We start from the raw sequence: 5410 nt of genomic DNA on the forward strand, positions 1-5410 counted from the left end.
AGAAAGAAAGAAAGAAAGAAAGAAAGAAAGAAAGAAAGAAAGAAAGGAAGGAAGAGGAAGGAAGGAAGAAAGAAAGAAAAGGCAAGGCAAGGCAAGGCAAGGCAAGGCAAGGCAAGGCAAGGCAAGGCAAGGCAAGGCAAGACAAGACAAGACAAGACAAGACAAGACAAGACAAGACAAGACAAGACCAGAAAAGAAAAGAAATCCCTGCTTTTGATCCGTATTTAGAGGTGGACCCCCCAATTGTATTTTATACTATAGTGTAAATGTGTGTCAAAAGTTTCCCTTGTGTCTAAGAAGCCCTTCTTATCTATCCAGTCCTTCCCAGGAATATTTCCTATCCTTGAACTTGGAATATTTTTAATGAAAACAGTATCTTTAATATTCTTTTGTTGTTGTTTTTTTGTTTTTCGAGACAGGGTTTCTCTGTATATCCCTGGCTGTCCTAGAACTCACTTGGTAGACCAGGCTGGCCTAGAACTCAGAAATCTGCCTGCCTCTGCTCTCAAGTGCTGGGATTAAAGGCGTGTGCCACCACTGCCCAGCTTAATATTCTTATACAATTGATTTACACTGCCTGTTCCTCCACAAATGTCAGTAAAGATAAAATAAAACGACCCCTTATTTCTCAATGAAACTTAAAAAAAAAAAACTTCAAATACAGGGACCACAGCTTGTACTTCATAGTACTTCTCAGATGAAATTAGAAGACTGGGGCTCAAATCTGACCATTGTCACACTCTTACTGTGTGACCTTGGGAAAGCCTCCCTCCTCTCTCTGTGCCTGTTTTGTCAAAGGCATAGAAGGGCACCATTCACTTCCTGGGCTTTGCAGGCAGTGACCATCAGGGGCTTTGTAAATTATCAAAGGTTCACAAGATGCTAACTGGCTCATTATGATTAGTTAGCCAACATTCAGGTTGTCGAGCGGGCATTTAAAGCATTTATATAAAGAGCTTCCAACCACCTTAGGGCTGAGATTTCACCACACAGCCTGCCCTGGCCTCCCACTCGCTCACACCACCCAAGGAGAGTGGTCCAGAAAGAGGGAAGAGTTGGGGAAACCGAGGTCCTCGGGGAGTCCTTTGGCCTTGGCCATGGGGCGGAGCTGGGAGTGGTACCCAGACATCCCGACGGCCCAGGCGGGGCCAGCAAGGAAAGGGCTGCTTGATGTGGCTTAGGCATTGTTCAGCCTGGGCTTCTGTTGTCTGGGGCTTTGTGTTTGGGTCCTTGTACTTTTCTGTGATCCCTTTAGCAGGGGTGAGGAGGCCTGGGCAGTCAGTGGCATTATTTAGAGACTGCTTGGGGTCTCTAAAAGCCCCATCCAGGTCATAGTGACTTCTCCCTGAAAGGGACAGGGGCAGAGTAGGGGCCAGATTTTGTCTGGAAGCCTCCCCAAACAATAATAATAACCCCATCCCCAGAGAGGTCACCTCAAGACCCAGGTGTTTCTTGGACTATCAATAACCAGTGTGTATATCCTGAGAGTGGAGCCCATTGCCAATCCTAGTTCCAGATCGTTTCTTCAAAAGCCGTGTTCATTTGTGTTGTGTGGATATGAGGATTCCAGAGTTGGATTTAAACAAAAATTTTAAAGCTCCCAGTGTGTGCTTGTTAAGTGGGAGACTTCTTAGGCCCTCCACGTAGTGTTCTGGCTGTCCACAACAGGCTACTGAGTCGGGGTTTATTTATATTTTATTAGTATATTCTTTGTGTTTCCCACCTTCCTGTTTTATGTGGAGGAGGCTTTGCCAAGAAGATTCTGTGTCTTTACATCCCTAGAATCACTCTAAACTCCTTTGGAGGCCTGTACCCAGAGGGCTGAGAAGGATCGGAAGCAGGCATTGAGGAGGGAGGGAAGCTCTTGGGTCTGGATTAAAAACTCATCTCGCCTGGGCCATGCCCGCCCGCCCGCCCGCCCGCCCGCCCGCCCGCCCGCACGCCCGCCCGCACGCCCGCACGCACGCACGCACGCCTTCCTTCACCGTAGGACACCCATCCTTTGCCGTTCTTCCACTTACCACGGTGACTAACTGTGTGGGGTGAGTGAACGCTGAGCTCATAGCCAGACCTTTAGTCCCATCCCCCAAGTGGCTGTTGTTGCCCTATTCAGCCAAGGAAGGACCCAGGAAGTAAACCATTCCTTTCAGATCAACTAGCCGGAGCAGAAGAAGGCTCCACTGGCCGTTATGCTGGTGGCCAAGTCTGACACCCTGAATCTGGTCATGGGGACCCACATGGTAAAAGGAAAGATCCCATTCCTGGAAGTGACTCTGTGACTCCCACATACACAATATAGCATGCGCCCACAGCAAATAAATAAATCAACATGAAGACGCTAAGGAGGGGTGGTGGTGGTTTGGGTGTGTGTCCTAAAACAAAACTTTAAAAACAATAAAGTGAACTTGAAATTTATTAACATAAATATCTCTTTGGACTTTGTCCTTCACAACAATAGCTACAAAATTGGAGGCTGGAGTTATTTTCCTCCAAGTCTGTTTAAATCCAGGCATAAGCTGGTTCTCTATGCTTATCCGGGTGTCATTCAGTGTTGCCTGACCAGCCGCTGGTGATTGGTTCCCCACCCACAGCCAGCATCCCCTGGACTATCTTAATCACTCTAGAGACTCCAGTCACACAGAACTGGGCCTTCCAGGTTCTTCCCACATCTCGACCTCTGAGTGAGTATTGCCCAGTAGCTCTGTGGCAGCCAACCAATCAAAACCCAAACTGCTCCTCGGGCTCCGTGGAGGTGACTACATTGTCCACCACTTAGATTTTCTTAAACCGGGTCATAAATAAAATAAATTAATCTTTAAAAAAATATCCAGGTCACATTAGCTTTCTTAATGCTGAGACAAAATAGATGACATGAACTACTTAAAGGAAAAAGGGCTCGTGTTAGCTCTCAGCCTCACAGGTTTGAGTCTTTCACTGCAGGGAGGCTGTGATGGAGCACAATAGATCACTTCCTGGTAGAGGGAGGGGGAAGGGAAGGAGGAAGGGAGAGGGGAGAATACGCTTGCTTAGCTGGCTTCTTCCCCTCTCTCTTTTATTACATCCAGCTCCAGATGAGCCTTTGTGATGTTTGGGGTGGTGCTGGCTACATTCAACAACCATCTTCCCACTTATGGGAAACACAGGTCCATCCCATGGACTGTTTGCTTCTCAATCTAGTGAACTTGACTTGATTTGACAAGATTAGCCCTCCTGATCTCTCCCAATCCCATATCTGGCAGGTGTCAGATCTCTTCCCCAAAATAAGCCTTCCTTTGTAAAACTGCTGTGTGTGTATGTGTATGTGTGTGTGTCTATGTGTATGTGTATATGTGTGTATGTGTGTAAGTGTGTGTATGTGTGTATGTGTGTGTATGTGTGTGTGTATATGTATGTGTGTGTATATGTGTATGTGTGTATGTGTGTGTCTATGTGTGTATGTATGTGTGTCTATGTGTATGTGTGTGTAAGTGTGTGTGTATAAATGTGTGTATGTGTGTATGTGTGTGTGTATATGTGTGTGTGTATGTGTGTGTATGTGTGTATGTATGTGTGTCTATGTGTATGTGTGTAAGTGTGTGTATGTATAAATGTGTGTATGTGTGTGTGTGTGTATATGTGTGTGTATGTGTGTGTATGTATGTGTATATGTGTGTATATGTGTGTATGTATGTGTGTGTATGTGTGTGTGTGCTCACACACACATGTGTATGTTCCTATGTGCGTAGCACAGTGATCACATGGAGGTCAGAGAAAAATTTGTTCTACTTTATTCTCTCCTTCCACTATGTGGGTCCTGGGAATTGAACTCAGCTTGCCATGCAAGAGCCTTTACCTGATGAGCCATGTCTCCAGCCCCAGAATTGAAGGTTTTGGAAGTTCCCTTGGCCGCACCTCCTTGGGGCAGAGCCCTGACATTTTCCTGCCCACCTCTCTCAGGCTTTCTCCGTGGGAAGGGCCACAGAGGGTTCCCCTGTTTGGAAGATAGGAAAAAAGAGTAACTTCGCTTCCGTTTCAAATCTGTGTGTTACAGGAGGCACAGAGGAGGAACAGTCAGGAGCTCACAGATGACGGGGCCTCATGCCTACCCATCAAACACCAGCCCAGGGCCCGTTCCTGTCCCCAGGGCACCTTGAGACCAGCCGCAAGCTTTGCAGTGGGGAGTCTGGCTTTCCTCTCCAGGAAATGAAGTGACCTCCTTTCTCTTCCCACCCTGGTCTTTTCCTGAGCCTTGCTCTAAGCCCCCTACCATAGGAAACAGGATTTACAAGCCAGCTGCTGTAATCCCTTCAAAATGAGCTTTGGGGCCATAGGGACTCTCGGGGCGTTTCATTTATTCAAAACAATATTCCTGGCTCAAAAGCTAAGATTTCACCATTCTCAGGAGGAGTCTTGGGAGACAGAGGGTGGCCCAGGGACCTGGGGGCTCCCTGGGGTATGAGAGGACACACTCTCTTTTTTCCATGCTTCCTGGACCGGCCTCTGGATAGGCTGTCTGTCCTGAGTGCAGCCCTCTTTCCTGTTGTACCCCGACCCAGAAAAAAATGGCCCTTTCTCCAAACAACTGCCTGTGCTTCTAAAAAGGAAGCTTCAGCTAAAGGTGTCACTCATAGGCGGTGTTTGCCTAGCCTGCTCCAGGCCCCACCCCCAACAACTTCTCCCTAAAAGGAGAAAGTTCAAATAGAAAGACAGTCCCATCCCAGGAATTCGCTTACTAAAATAGGCTCCAAGGGGGAGGTGTGAGATCCTGAGGTGACAAAATCTCCAGGAAAGGCAAGATGGGGAGGGACAGGTGCCGAAAGGTGCCTGGGAACCCGGGAAGGGGTTGGCCACTTAAACAAACCCCATGAACCATGAAGCCTCTCTTCTGGGCTGTAGAGCAGTTTCCCGGGAAGTTAAACTCTGGTCAGGTCTGAGTTCACCAGGCTGTCTCACTGCTTTGCTACATTAAAAAGACTCACTAAGTTGGGCCACCACCAGCTGGACTCAGTTGGTCTGGGACCTCCCTGGTTTTAGTGCCTCCCAGGAAACCTCTCAGCCACAAGTAATCAGAGATGATTGGTCACCTTAAGCCACACCCACTGCATCATGGCCCTGCCTCCTTAGTACCCTCATCTAATCCCACCACAGAGATGATTGGCAGGTTTGAGTAAGGGCATCTGTAGCTCTTATGTTTGCTGGTTGATGCGTGTGTTTGTGTGGGTTTTTTTGGGAGGGGGGAGGGCACATGTGCATGCACTTATGTGTAGAATCCAGAGGTCAACTTCTGCACTCTTCTTGTATTTTGAGACAAGGTCTCTCGCTGACCTTGAACTCATCAGTTTGGCAAGACTGGCTAGCCAGGGGTTGGGGGGAGGGGGGTTATCTGCCTATCTTGCTTCCGGTGCTGAGATTACCAGTACACACCACCATG

General features: G+C 47.8%; 1 long non-coding RNA gene across 1 annotated transcript; it reads left to right on the forward strand.

Annotated features, from left to right (window-relative positions):
* The first annotated feature begins 1966 nt into the window (after positions 1-1966).
* Positions 1967-4208, forward strand: Gm33061. Its single transcript, XR_374803.3, has 2 exons — positions 1967-2042; positions 4031-4208. It is a non-coding gene; the product is annotated as a predicted gene, 33061 (long non-coding RNA).
* The last annotated feature ends 1202 nt before the right edge of the window (positions 4209-5410 follow it).

The sequence above is a fragment of the Mus musculus genome, chromosome 2, assembly GCF_000001635.26.
Source record: "Mus musculus strain C57BL/6J chromosome 2, GRCm38.p6 C57BL/6J".
Classification (NCBI taxonomy): Eukaryota; Metazoa; Chordata; class Mammalia; order Rodentia; family Muridae; genus Mus; species Mus musculus.